At 44.7% G+C, this 15,494-nt stretch overlaps 1 protein-coding gene across 1 annotated transcript in view; it reads left to right on the forward strand.

Moving 5' to 3' along the window:
• Positions 1-3,593: 3,593 nt before the first annotated feature.
• GPAM (glycerol-3-phosphate acyltransferase, mitochondrial) overlaps positions 3,594-15,494 on the forward strand; it is a 63,399-nt gene continuing 51,498 nt past the window's right edge. The window contains exon 1 of the mRNA XM_011927873.1: positions 3,594-3,824. The gene's annotated coding sequence lies outside the window, so the exon portion shown is untranslated. The remainder of the gene's footprint in view (positions 3,825-15,494) is intronic.

Consider the following 15,494-nt stretch of genomic DNA (forward strand, 5'->3'; position numbering starts at 1 on the left):
TAATGCATTAGCATGCCAAAAGACACTCCCACCTGTGCCATGACAGTTTACAAATGCCATGGCATTTACCCTGTGTAGTCTAAAAAAGGGAGGAAACCTCAATTATGGGAACTCCTCACCCCTTTCCTGGGAAATTCCTGAATTTTGCAAGGAAATTTAGCAAGGGAAATTCCCTTGTTTAGCATATAATCAAGAAATAACCATAAGTATACTCAGTTGAGCAGTCCATGCTGCTGCCCTGTCTATGGAGTAGCTGTCTGTTTGTTTCTTTACCTCTCTTAGAAACTTGCTTTCACTTTACTCTGTGGACTTGCCCCAAATTCTTTCTAGCACCAAGAACCCTCTTTTGGTGTCTGAATCAGGACCCCTTTCTGGTAACACCTGGTTGATTTTTTTTTCTTATACCATCCTACCCAGCACATCTCTCTTATTGTTTATCTAGAGACCTCAACGGTTTGGATAAAACATTCCTGGCAATGGGTCAAGCTGAGAACTTAGCCAGCCTTCAGTGAAGTCCTCTCCATCTCTCCATAGCCACTCTGTTTTCTCTCTTTTGTAGCCATCTTCTCCTGCATCTTGAGACTCCCATGATCCTTAATCCCGGCCTGCTCTGTATGGCATTCTCCTCAGCCAGGCCTACCCCATCTGCAGTGCTTCCATCCAGAGTTCACCTTCCTCTCACTTGAACAGGCCAGGCAGCGGCAGAGGCACTGCTCTCAGTAGGCTGTTAGGAAGGAAGCAAGTTGATTCTACCTTTATCTGGGAATCAGATCTCTATCTTCCTTTGAATCATCAATTGCCAGCTTGCTAGCTCTGTGCCTCTAGGTAAGATATTCAGTCTTTCTGAGCCTTAGGTAAAAATGTTTTAAATGCCAACATAACAGCTATTTGTCGGCCTAATTGCCATTTTCTCCATAAATAATAATGAAGCCCTTTTAAATTTCTTTCTTTTTTTTTTTTTTTTTTTTTCTCTCTTGAACTAAAAACATCTAGGAAGCCAAGACTGAATATTTAGGAGAAGAATAAAGACCTGTTTTTCATGTGAAGAGTTGGAGTAGGAAGAACATAGGACTTCATTCTGGCTTCAGTTCCTGCCTGGGTAGATTTTGGCAAGTTACTCTAAAGTTTCTGATTCTCCAGGACCTCATCTTTGAAATGACAATAAAAATACTGCCTTCCTTTTGCTTAGAGTTGTGGGGAGGGTTACATGAGAGAGAAAGTATAATTGTGCTTTATGCACTGTGAAAATCTGTGTAAATGTTAGACTCGGCTGCTGCTGTGACATCATAACTTCTGGTGGGAGAGAAGCCCTTCAATGACTAGCTCTCTCATTTGCTTTGTTTCTTTCCTGTTTCCCTGCTATGAGGTTGTGAATTTGTGGCTATAAGGGTATGCAAACTTGTACATGAATGTCCATAGCAGCATTATTCATGATTTCACAAAAAAAACAAAACAAAACGTGGAAACCACCTGAATGTCCTCCAGCAGATGAATGGTGGATATCTGTATAAATTGTAGTATATTTATACTATGTAATATTATTCATCAATAAAAAGAAATGAAGTAAACCTTGAAAACTTTATTATACTATGTAATACTATTCATCAATAAAAAGAAATGAAGTAAACCTTGAAAACTGTATTATACTATGTAATACTATTCATCAATAAAAAGAAATGAAGTAAACCTTGAAAACTTTATGCTAAGAGAAATAAAACTGCTGCAAAGGTCACATATCCTGTGATTGCATTTATAGGAAATGTCCAGAGTAGGCATTTCTGATCTGTAGAAGACATACAGTAGATCAGTAGTTGCCTAGAGCTGGAGGAGGTGTTGGCAGGGTTGGGGGTGATTGTTAATGGGAAGGGAGTTCTTCATGGGGTGATAGAATGTTCTAAAATTCATTCTACTGATGGCCGCACAACTCTGTGTCTGTATTAGAAATCACTGAACTACACATACACTTTAAACGGGTAAATTGTATGGTGTGTGCATTTTATTTCAACGAGACGTTATATATCAATATTTTTTTTAAAAGGAGTGGAGATACACACCTTTGCTTTTTCTCCTTCTTTCCCCAGTAGGAGTGGTGGCTCACACCCATAATCCCAGCACTTTGGGAGGCCAAGATGGGAGGATCATCTGAGGTCAGAAGTTCGAGACCAGCCTGGCCAACATGGTGAAAGCCCGTCTGTACTAAAAATAAAAAAATTAGCTGGGTGCATTAGTGGGTGCCTGTAGTCCCAGCTACTTGGGAAGCTGAGGCAGGACAATCTCTTGAAGCCGGAAGGCAGAGGCTGCAGTGAGCCAAGATTGCGCCACCACACTGCAGCCTGGGGGACAGAGTGAGACTCTGTCTCAAAACAAACAAAAATAAAATAAAAATAAAAAAGGAGAGGAGATACACACCTTTGCTTTTTCTACTTCTTTCCCTAGTAGAAGCCCTGCAGGGGGTCCCCTTGGAGAATATTTGACTGTACTTGTCCCTCTGACTTGGATCTGCTTCCTGTCCACCACTGCTGGTTTTGTTGTAGTTCCTTTGGACAGGCCCATACATGACAAGCCCTTTTCACCAGTCCCTGCCATTGGTTCCACTGCGCTCAGGAACTTCTTTCACAAACTGCTACCTCCTGTGCTGACATTGTTTTGGGAAGGCAGGGAACTGCGCCAGGTTTCGCTCATCTCAGTGCCCCCAGTCAGCACATCTCTACCAGAGTAGATGCAAAATAAATAACTGTTGCATGAATGCGTATTTACCTAACAAGAGGGTTCCCCTTAAGTTCTTTTAAATATTGAGCTCTAATATATCAAGACCCTTTGAGGGTTTGCCTACCGGTCTACAGGGCCTGTAAGAGCCTCACAGGAAGGAGAGAGAGTTTTTATGCATTTAGTCTTTGCAACAACTAAGCAGGAAGCAACTGACAGTGTTCAAAGTCACATGGACAGGGCTACCAAGGGCCTTTATTGGCCCCTACACCTTCTTAGTCCCCAGAACCTACTCTCTTTACAAGACCTCTTCGTAAGCCAAACAGAGCAATAATAGCTTTGAAAGGGGAGGGTGGCAGCAGCTGGAAAGGGGATGAAGAAATACAGAAGACCAAAGTCATGACTGATTTAAGACAAACAGGAAATGCACGTAAAGCATCTCCATCATCTCTCCACGACCTTTTCAGGGTTACAGTCAGTGAGCTGCACATTTGGCATCAAATAGACTCACCCCATGGGGACCCCAGCCCCACACAGCCCCACTCAAGCCTCCCTTCCCCTCAGCAGTGAGAAATGCAAGTTGGAAACAGCCAGGCCAGGAGCCTGCCCCACGTGAACACTCAAGCTGCAGACACCTCTGCCAAGAATGAGGTTACTGAGCCTGGAGCTTCACTTCCCAGTTAGAAAATCCCCACCAGGCAATGCGAAGAAGACATCATTTGTTGCATCATTAAATTGTAACAAGTCCTGAAATGCACTCCAGAAGCCTGGGTCTGTTTGTCCTTGCAGTCGGAAGGAAGCCTGTGATTGGCTGGCCAAGCTCAGCCTAGCAGGCCTTATCTCTGACTGGTTATTATTTGATTAAAGAGCCTTCCTCCTCCTGTGGTGTTTCAAAACTGCACTGGGAGAATTTGCTGTTGTGGGGGGACTCTTTCTGAGGTTACTGTGGAGCACCCAAAGTCCATCAGCCTCTGGCCATGCAGGGGGGCACTCAGAGGAAGTAGACCTTGCTTCTTATTCACCCACAGCCTGGGACTGCCTTCTCCAGAGTCTCCATCACCTTTGCTAATCGACTGATTGGAAATAATTCCTCAAACACCACCAAGTCAAGGATACAGGTATTTAAAAACCTGGGGGTCATGGAGTAATTTCTTAGGATGTCATGACATGAGACCCTATGGGGGCAGGATGAGGAAGCCAGGGAAGCAGCATGGAATGCAGGAGAGGCAGACACAGTAGGAAGAAGAAAGTCAAAGAAAAGAACTCAGAATCATGGAATTCTATGGCTAAGGCAAAACTGAGGCTCGTGGGTATAGTTGTTTGCAGCTGAAAAGAGGTGCAAGTGCTTTTGTGATGTAACATTCACACCTGTGTGCATTTGCTCCTCATGAAATCTTTCCCGAGTTTTTGCTACTCTTTTGGCCTCCATGTAATCCTCCATCCTGGCTTAGAACCCCCAAATCCTGAGAGGATTTTGGACACTTTACAAAAAATGTAATTGCTTTGGCTTGAAACCTCATTAAATCTGATTTGCAAACGGCACATGGCCTTCAAAGGCTCCGTTTAGTAGTACAGATCCTGGTACCAATCCTCGTAATGTTGGCTACAGAGGAAAGAGGAGGAGCTGAGCACCTCTTTTATGAAAGTTTGTTTCCCACTTTAAGATCTGTGTTTAACGGGTGATATTCATTCTTATCCCCACTGTATTCCCTACTCAGGGCGTTTTCTGAGCTTGGGTCGGGCAGACAGTTTTATATCAAAGGACTTTCTCACTGTAGGGGAAAGCTGGGCTCCATATGGGGCCAGCAGGATTTAACCATCTGGAATGAAGATCAAAGACAGCAGAAAAGACGGACTTCATTCTCTCTGTTAGATTTGGCTGGAGGTGGCAGCAGAGGGGAAGATACGGTGCAAAACCAAGGAAATCAATACTTTTGTTTTAGTATTGAGTGGAAAAGAATGTTTTTTACAGTATGTCAGTTTTCTTAACACTGATTTTTCCCCATATGCATTTCAGGTTAAAAAATAACCATGCCAACCACATTTCCTCCCTCCACTCTTTGTGGCTGTCTATGTTGTCTTGATTCGCAGTGTTGGCATCCAGATAGTCCCTGCTTTGTTAGCCGCAGTGGAATGAGTCCGTGGATCCCCCGGGAGGACGGTGGAGATGCTTCCTGTGCTGACTGCTGCGGTCCCCAGGGAGCCTTCTCTGCAGGGGTCCCATGGGATTTCCTGAGCTTATCCAGAGTATGAGGGCCGAGAAGTTTGTCATAATGACTCCTGCTCCTCTTCATAAATTTATGGAAACTGCCCAAGAGGTGGAGGACAAGCCCGATGCAAGGGGTTATACCTCTGGGATGTGATTCTTCTCTGCTCTTTTGGAACATTTTCTCCCTTTGCCATTACCAGCATGGTCTGGATCCTGTGTGCCTCTTGGGCCTCTTTTCTCCTCCTTCTCTACCTCTGTCTCACCATAGGAACATGCTTTCTGTTTTCTGGACCCACCGTGGTCGAACCTTATCACATGTTATCCTGTCTGCTTAAAGCATTCTTCACCCTACCCTGCCTCCGGGTCTGACCAAGTCAGGAGATTAGTCAGGACTCTCTGAGTAAATCCACTTCTGCTATGAGGTTAGGGTCCCCTGAACTTCCCCTTATTGGACCACTAACCATATTGTCTTACGATTGCTTGTTTCCTGATCCATTGCCCCTGCCAGACTGATAGCTGTGAAGGCAGGGGTCATGCCTTTATGACTCCCAGCCAGGATCCCAGAGCCTAGGAATCTGTGACACCCAGTAGGCTCTTTCTTGTGATAATGGCTAACATTGATGGAGTGTCTTTTATATACCCAGCACTCTCCTAAGGGCTTTATCTTATTAACTCAGTCCCCACAATGAGCCACTGAAGTCACTGAGGTGTGTGTCAACCCATTTAACGAATGAGCAAACTGTAAAGAAAACTGCTCAGGTTAGCACAGTAAATGGCAGACTTCAGAGCCCTTTTTTTTTTTTACATCTATGTCGTGATGGCCACTCTAGGGCTGAATGAGCCGGTGAGGAACGAATGAATGATAGCAGGCTGATGGTAAAAACATTGTAACTGTTTCACATGCTTGGTTGGACCCATTCATTCAGCCGGGCCTACTGATCATCAGCCATGTGCCAGGCTGTGAGCAAGGCTTTGAGAACACAGTGATTCGCAAGTACAGACCCTGAGCTGAGATGTTTTCAGTTCTGAGATCTGCTCTGTTCTCTCTGTCGAGATCAGCTTTCCTGTCCCTCTCACCTGCCTTAGTAGCCAGGGTTAAGCACTTACAGGCTCTCGCCTCAACACGAAGAGGACCTCCAAATCTGGAGTTTGTTCCAGCCTTGAAGTAAACGCTTAATGAAGCTAGCATTGTCCGGAAGCTGACTGTATCTCAGGCACTAGGCTGAGTGCTTTGCCCTGGCTGATCTCGTATTTCCTCCTTATGAGGCAGAGGGGTTGCCACCACCCTGTATTTCAGATGAACAAACCAAGGCTAAGAGAACATAAGGAATATGCCCAAGCTGGTAAGTGCTAGAGCTGGGACTCAACGGCAGGCTGGTCTAGCCTCCAAGCCTTTGCCCTTTCCATCAACCAGGGACTTCCTCAAGACCCTAAGCTTTGGGCTCACTGCATTCTGATGACTGATTTCTGTTATTAAAAGTAACAGTGAAAACCAGAATTAACTTTTGCACCAACCTAATAATATTCCTGTCAAACAGATATTCCTGTCTGTCTGCCTCCCCAGTTACTGAGTTGGGATTTTCTCCCTGCTTAGTGGTCCTCAGCCCCCTCTTCCTTGACTGCACCCCTGACCTAACATCTTTTCTGACCACTGATGCTTGTGGGCTCCACATTTGTATGTGATTAGGCAAGATGGGGCACCTGCCTGGGGACACCTGCTTTGAGCAGCCCTCAGTCTCCAAGTGGCCCCTCCTCTTCTCTCAGGGAATGGTCTTGGAGCATCTGGTTCTAGAATATCACGTTTGAAGAAGTCTAAACCAAGGTCCCCAGCTTAAGAAACCCTCATACATCTGTTAATCTTTTTTTAGAAAAGCAGACAGCCTAAGGAAAAGGGTCATTAGAATCCAGAGCCGAATCTCGCTTTTTTCACTTGTTAAATTGTCCAAGCTCTAGTTTCCTCCTTTGTAAAATGGGGGTAATACTTCCTCATGAGGTTGCTTTGAGAGTACAGATTCTGTGTTCAGTAAGTATCGGCTGTGTGCTTACTGTGTGTGAGGCACACAGCGGGTAAAGTAGAGAAGCTGAGAAAGCTGCCTGCCCCTGTGGAACTTAGAGTTAAATGGGGATGACCGACATTTAAAAAATCACACAAACAAATAGCTCAGTCCCATATGCGATGAGAAAAAGAACAGAGGGCCTAGTTAGATGGGGTGGGAGCTAGCCAGGAAAAGACCCATTGATGAACCAACAGGATTTGAACCCTTAATACCCTGCCTTAACCAGAATGCAGGAAGTTCTCAATACTTGCCGCCCTGGCCACGGACCTGCACCTCTCTGGGGCTCAGAGTCTGTGAGAATAAAATGAGGGAGTTGGACTGAATGATTCCTAAGACTGAGTTGCCCACCTCTGGCATTTTATAATTTGATGGCAGGTTAAATCCAGGTGAAACGAGGGCCTCTGACTCCCTTTCCTGGGCTCTTCTTCCCCAGGTACTTCTGCTGGTGGAGAGAAGCTAGGCCCAAACTCAAGGACAGCAGGAGGAAGAGGTGGCCAGTTCTGTCTTCTAGAATCCCCTTTCTCTCAGCACCTCCCCACTGCTTCCCCCAGCTGGAGCCCAGTATTCACTCCCCTGGGGTCACTCCCATCAGAAGAACTCTCTAAGCCCCTTTCCAGTAACTATGTCATTCCTGTAGACCCAGTTCTCTGTGTCCTTCCTCTCCAAGCACCTGCACGTCCAGCCTGGACAATTAATGCACCTGGGGTGGGATTCTTTGGATGGTGAAATTCTGAGAACAGGAAGGCTGCGAGGGCAGCAGGGAGCTGAAGATTTGAGAATAAGCCTAGGTCTGTTCCTTGGCTGCCCATGAATGCTCCCAACACTTTCCACTTGACCTCCCCCAGGCGCACCATGTTCCCTCTGCACAGCACACAGTGTCTATTGTGAGCTCTTATTAGTGACATCTCTTGCAAATGGCTGGTTAGCATTTTTTCCAGACAGAGCAGAAACTCTGGAGGTGGTGAGGAGGCTAAGTTTGTAGAGGGTGATGAAAGGAAATGCTTAGCCTCAGGGCCCTGAAAGAATGGGGATGTCAGCATCTTCAATTCTCTCCCACCTTTCCTGGGTGGGGTGGAGGGGGGCTGTCCCCTTGACCTCCAGAAGCGTATGCATTCTTTCTCCATCTCTTCTTCCCTACCTGGGGTCTCACTCTTGCCTGCAGCTGCCTGTTATCCGATACCCCCATTGCTTGCTGGTCATGGGACCTAGTGGGACCTCCAGGGGCACTGGCGTTTTAGCCGAGGATGCCTGAAGAGAGCAATAGTGGTGAGGAAACTGTGGTAGGCATGAGGCTTCAGGGGACACAACTTTTCTCCACATGAATTCAGGATTTGAAAACTCCCTGTTTGATGGTCGAGTCCTAGAGAGTTGAATATTAAGAAAGGGACAGAGATGCTATGCTAGATCAAGAACATTTCCAAAGAGAGGTTGAATAGGAAGTTGTACCCCAGGACAGTTACCCCCAACAGCTTGTAAGAGGAAAATAACAGTATATGTGCAATGAAAAGTTCACTCTCATCCTTCAGTTCCCAGAACTTCGGCATTGCTATTCCCGCCATGTGGTACTGGGTTCTCCAACGGCCACAGCATGTCAGATGTAAAACGGGCACCCTGGATGTCAGACTGAGCCAGTGCTAATTAAAACATTGCATCGCGGCTCCTGGGCTCTCCAGGCACAGGCAGGCAGGAGCCCTTTCCCCACTCTGTCCTCCTTGCCTGGGTGCACTTTCTTAGTGAGCGTTGCATGCAAACCCTACCCATGCCCTGTGGGGCTGGCGGGAAGTGTGGCTGTGTTATGGGCTTCAGCATCCTGCCAGAAATCAGATTGGCCATAAAAACACCCAAAATGAGTCTTGAAAGAAAGCAACATTCATTTCTCTGTGGGCTGGACATTCTGCAGGAAAGGGGTGGTTGCCGTAGAAATGAACCCTGAAGGCTGCTAGTAACAGCGTCATTCCTTTTTTGAGTCAATTCCAAAAAGTGACTATGAGGAACAGGGGCCTGGGAAAATTGAAAACCTTGGGAATGAGAGCTCTGCTAGGACTTGGCTATGGGAAAACCAGGGGGACTATGAAGCAGCAGCAGGCAGGAGGCTGGCTTCTCCCCACCGTCAGCTCTGCTTCCACTCGGACATCTGCAGGCACTGTGGGAGAGGAGCTGAACTTTTGCTCAGTCGTCCCCCCAGGCTGGGGTAGCACCAATTCTGACTCCCATCAGGCTCCCCTTGGGGTGCATTTTAATTATCCTGTGGGTTGATGCTCAGGGTGAGCCTGCTGGGTAAGGTGGGGCGGGGCCCCTCCCACTACCCAGACAGAACAACATGAACTATTAGATACTAGAAAATGTGCTCTCTAATCCTCCAATTTTATGGATCCGTGAAGCAGCACCGTGTGTCCCTGGGGCTTCTCCATCGCTCCTTCAGTGCATGACTACATCATCTTTCCTGCCCCATGTCTGATTAGCTCCATGAATCAGGGCAACAAGGCATAGTCACAGCTCTCAAGGAACTCACAGCCCAGTGGAAGAGACTGGTAATTAAACAGGCAATTTAGTGCATTACAGTGTGGAAAATGTGACCCGACCATAGAGCAGTGCGGTATATTCACAGTGCAATGTGTTTCTTCCCAACTCTCTCCGTCCCCAGTCCCTGTCCCTCCCCTGAACACCATCTCCATTCTAGCTGGGTCTCAAATCTGATTTTTCCCCAGCTAATGCCAGTGGTTGTTTAGCATTCATGGCACCCCCATTACAGACAGCAGATCGCTGTTGGCTTATGATGTTTTCTCCAGTCTAGGGTGAATGTAGTCAATCTGAGGAACTTCCCTTCGTTTTGAGAGTCTCTCCTTCCTGCTTGTTGGAATTTTAAAGCATTTTATTTCTTTTATCAAATGATGGGGTTTGTTGATTGGCAATTTATGTTTAATTTAATTTTAACGTTATGACTGGGCAGAATAAAAAAGTTAGTATCCCTTGGTTTACTGCACTGTAATAGCTCAGAGTCCAGGAAGCATTGTTAAAAAAGCTGCTTGTCACTGAGGCTAACATTCATGCCTAAACCCATGCAGGAGCCCTTGGGATATCCTTCTTAGTTTCTGATTTCCCAGCCTGTAGCAGAGTAGCAGAGTTGATCTATTCAAATTCCATTCACTTCCCTAAGACACTTAGCTGACTATTGCAGCCAAATCCTTAAATAGAAACTACTGTTTTCTTGGCGTCCCAGGCTCCTGTATGTTTAATGCCTCAAGTTTCCACTTTCTGGGCCAAAGTCATGAAAATCTAAAGGGGAAACTATCCGTCTCAGAAAGCAGTTGCAATGGAAATAAAAGCCATTAGTACTCAGTGTTATCAGGATGTTTAATTTTTCATTGATATTTCAAGATCAAAGTTGATCTTCAGAGTGGTGTTAATTCAGGTCACCAGCTTCCACTTAGATGCAGCTTAGAGACTGCTGCAAAAGATGCCAGTACCTTGGTTTATGGTAGCCGAATCTTGCGGGTTCTCCATCTGCCTGCTTCTGTTAGGGGATCTTGGGATCATTGGCTCTGTTGTGATTAAATGAAGTCCGCTGATTCATATGGTTATTCTGATACTTGAGATATGTCCAGGGCACTGGAAGTCCCTCACAAGCTTGACAGATGCCATGAAACGTCCACCAGGCAAGCCAAATCCCAAGAATATAAGTGGCAAAGTCCAAGTTCTTGGGCTGTAGTTGAATGTTCCTGTGTTAAACATTGTTTAAAATAAACAGGTCATGCTAGGACCTCAGTGCTTAGATATTTAGCTGCAAGGAGCGTTTTGTTTTACCCATGTTTGCAATCTTGCCTCCTTTCTGTGACAGCAAATGCAAAAGAGACTCTCATGCTTGTGTTGAGTGCTTCTTGAAGTCAAGGATATACCTTGTGCGTGATATTGGTGGACACCTTCTCCCTCTGCCTGTCGCTCCCTTGAGACCCAGCACATCTCCTGGCACATAAGAGGCCAAACATGGTTGTTGGTGACAATGATAATGCAAACAATACACATTTTAGAGAAAATGTTTCTGGCAGTTTCTACTATGACCTAATACGACTACTTAATTATTAATATTTTAGCTTGCCTATTTCGTTATTAAAATAAATTCCTTTGACTTGATCATTGTGTTTGGTTTACTTCCCTAAGAAAAGGAAGTTGACGGAGCATGAAGCTGGTGGGCAGCAGGGCCTGTAGGCGGACACTGTGTTCCTTTGGAACCTACACTGGCTGCTTATGCAGGGGCAAGAACATTGTAGAAGATTTCAGGCAGTGTTTCTCACCAAGGCTCTGCCAGCTGTGTGGACCTACGCAAGTCTCTTTATGTCTCTGGGTTTGGGTGTCCTTAGCTGTAGAATGTGTTCGGCTGGATCTGAATGGCTCAGCCTTGGCCCTATAGGTGCTATACATCAGATAATTCTTTTTGTTGTGGGGACTGTCCCGTGCATCATAGGAAGTTTAGCAGTGTCTTGTCTCTAACTGCTAGGTGCCAGTGTTACCCCTCCCTTCATTTGTGACAACTAAATATATCTCCAGGCATTTACAAATATGCCCTGGGGAGCAAAATCATCTCTGGTTGAGAACTATTGGAGCAGATGATTTCTACCTGAGTTGGAGAAACCACACTAAGAGTTGTTAATGCATCCTGTTTTATTGAGCTTCTACTCTGTGCTAGGCACTGTATTAGACTTTGTAACTTGAATAGATATTCTATTGAGAAAGGGGCATCTACTTCATGAAAATCTGAGTGAGAGCTAGATAATCTGAATTATTTGCACAGGCATGAAGATAGAGTGAAGAAGATAGAATCCCTGTTTTGAGTCTTACTAGCCATGTGAGCTCCATCTCCTCGTCTGTAAAACATCATATTTTCTCACTGTTGTCGGGACCTAATGCCCAGTGTATAGGAAAGCAACAGATCATAGTAGACACGCAATAATTAAACTTCTTTCCCCAACCACTGAGGGATTCAGATCTGTGAAAATCATTATTTTTGCCAGTATTGTTCTATCTTTACAACCTACTCTTCTTCCCCTACCCACCCCAACCCTCTTCCTACTCAAGCCAGTGCTGATATATCATCTTAAAATCCCCAACTGTCTATTTGAACAAGAGCCCCCAGATCTCTTATGTCACCAGATTGTTGAACTTGGGCCATCCTTGAAAGGGTTGTCTCTTCCTATCAAAAAAAAAAAATTCTCTAATAACCGGAGATTTGCAGACGGCCTTGTTCTATCTGTGTGCTTGAGCAGGACAATGGCAATAGGAATTGAGGACAAGGGACCTTCTACCCATGTGCATTAGCTGCGTGCTCCTCCTGGAGGCACTGATTAGGCATGGGTTCTCAGTGTCTCAAGACCATGCTTTGGATATCGACAGCAGCTGCTGTGCCATCTCCTCCAGGGAAAACACCTTGGTGTTTGGTAGCCTGGCATAGTGAGAGTCCTCATGTCACAGTGAGAAGGATTTCGGGGTGAGGGAGTTTGAAGCTGCACCCTCCTCTCAGTGAGAAACTGACTAGGGGCTCCAAGGAACATAATGACAGTGTAGTTCTTTAAAAAACAGACTCTGCCTCAAATCCCAGCTTTGCCACCTACTCCCTGTGTGACCTTGGGAAACTTAGTTCTTTTTCCTGAACCTCAGAATCATATCTGAGAAGTCTGTAATCATAAGGGTCTTTCTCGAGTTGGATAGTTATGAGAATTAAATAACACAGTGTACGGAGAGCACATGGCACAGTTCTGGTAAATACTAAGTGCTCACCAGAAATCCATTATTATTAATAATATGTATCATCTTAAATGGTAACTCAACACTAATGAATATAACATGTTAAACAGACAACAAAAAGCAGAAGTTTGGGTGGATGAAAAATATGAGGTTGACTCATTCTGTTACTGACAAGAAAACAGGCTTAGAAAGGGGCAGAGTGGGAAAGCCTTAGTAACTAGGACCTTGGTGCTGGCTGTTGGCAGAGCTGGGACAGATTCCCCCTCTCCAGAGTCCCCTTCAGATGCTGGTTCTCCCATGCTGGGGCTGCTTTCCTGCTCAAACCTTTACGGCCCATGTTTAGCAAATTACACAATTTACACAAGAATTAAGGAAGTAAGGTTTTAGAACAGTGTGCTGTTTGCACACTTTTTTGGAGGCTTGTTTTTAGAGGGAATCTTTCTTCAGGATAAGAGAGAAATGAATATTTTGTCTAATATGTTCCTAAATACCTAGGGCTACCCCAGAGCAGGGGGTTTCTAAACTTCCGTCTTAGCTAGATGAAACAGGAAGAGGAGACTGAGTGTTTCACAGCTTCTCTCTCCCCCCACCCTGCTCACCGTACCACAGTGCTGAGAGGAGGCCTGTCCTCTACTTTCCAGCTCACACTAACCCATTGCTTACGCATTGCCAAGCACTACTGAAACTACCTCCTTTGTCCATTGTTCTCCCACCTTCTCAAAGTTCAGCTCCTGACTCCCAACCTAGACCCAAGGGATGGCGAGTTGATATTTTGCTTCAATGCTGATATTCGGTCTTAAGAACCACTCTGAATTACTAAACAACTGAGCACAAATAATGTCCACCTTTCCAAATGAGATTTTAGATTTCTCTGGGCTGGCTCAGACCTCATATCTTGCCTTTTACCCTTGGCCAGTGACTCATAAGTTTGCTTGAGAAGGAAAGACTGAGGTGTTCAGGCTCCATGGTTGAAAGAAGAAGAATTTTTAACAGAGTGGCTTGGTACTATTTTGGACATGCTTGAGATGAAAATTTATGTAGGTTTTTTATGGTGTCAGCACGTAAAATTATCCATGACTACAATGCAAATGGAATCTTGCTTAAAATGTCATAAATTATTTGAATTAAACTCTACTGTAGTCTTAAGTGATGGTTATAATTCAGTCAAAGGTTGAATCAGTGGAGTCATAATTCCTATTAGAACTCTATTTCCTATTTTGCCTTTTTAAACATAACAGTCATCTACCTGCTGTCTTACTTATTAAAAGAGGGCTCACCATGAACATAGTACACATTTGAATGTTATTCTTTTCCTCACCCCTTCATTTTTAAACCCCTTTATAGAATAGCATATATAGAACAATGACTTAATGGAAAGATTGGTAACTACGGCTCCTGGGCCAAATACTGCTTATTCATCAAATCTGTTTGATGAATAAAGTTTTATTGGCACACAGTCACATCAGTTTTCTTATATACTGTCTAAGGCTGCTTTCACGCTACAAAAGGATTGAGTGGTTGTGGCCAGGACCACATAGCCCACAAAGCCTAAAATTTTACTATCTGGCCATTGATTTTTTAAAAAGTGCTGATTTTGACTTAGAGAATGAGTGTCAGAGTCAGATATATCTGGGTTCAAATCAAGTCTTGGTTCCTTGCTAGCTGTGACATTGGGAAAGTTGCATAACCTCTCTGCAAAACCTAATCTGTACCATGGGGATGATCAATACCTATCTTGGAGGGCTGCTGTGCGAGTTAATTGAAAAACCTACAGCCTTGTGCCTGGCACAGAGTAAATGCTCAATAAATGGTAGCTATGCTGATGATCTTTCATTCTTTTATCCAGCAAATGTATATTTGGTGCTTTTTCTATGATAGGTCTGGGGGCTACACAGTTACTAAAATGTAGAAGGTTCCTGCTCTTATGGAGCTCACATTCTAATGAGGAAGATAGACAATGGTCAAGAAAAAAAATCAACAAGTTATTTTCAGAGAGGGATAAGTGCTATAAATAAAATAAATAGGATGATATAGAAGAAAGTGACAAGGCAAGGGACAGAAAGCTGTTCACCAAGTTAAGATCTAAAAATAATAATGAATCAGCCATGCAAATGTCTGAAGAAGGAATGTTCCTGGGAGAAGGGACCATAAACACACAGTCTCTGAGCCAGTCATGAGCTGGGGATGGTCCAGGAACAGAGAGATGACCTTGGGGACGAGGGTTGAGTAAGGCAAGGGAGAGTGATAGAGGACCAGAGGCGAGAGGTAGGCAGGGGCAAAACCATGTTAGAGCTTGTAATTCCTGAAAAGATAATTGGCTTAGAGGCAGGGATGCAAGCTGAGACCATGAAAGGGCAGAAATGTAAGTGGGACCTTGACCTTATTCTATGATCTTTGTTCTAAGTATCATCATCCATCCTCTTTGGTCTCAGGCATTGGCCACTGTTGAACAGAGGAATGAGTAAGGTCCTCGTGAGTCCTGGTCAAAGTGGCAGCTTTTGACTGTGGCAAACCCCTCACACCCTACTTGGGTTCTTCTCCTCACAGTGCCCCCTGATTCAGCAGACAGATCTTCTGGCCAATGTCTCTACCTCTTTAAAATAATTCCTTTTCAGAAGCTTTTAATGCTTCTCGAGGTAGAGCACTTAAGGTGAAAATCAGTTAATGTAATCTCAAAACTCTAATAAATGTCCAGCAACATAAGACCACCAGATAAGCATTTTATCCCTAGGGTCACTCAGAATTCACAGCTCAGTTCTCATAATTAGCATTTCTTTTATGTC

Source organism: Colobus angolensis, unplaced genomic scaffold (assembly GCF_000951035.1).
Source record: "Colobus angolensis palliatus isolate OR3802 unplaced genomic scaffold, Cang.pa_1.0 Scaffold75, whole genome shotgun sequence".
NCBI classification, from domain to species: Eukaryota; Metazoa; Chordata; class Mammalia; order Primates; family Cercopithecidae; genus Colobus; species Colobus angolensis.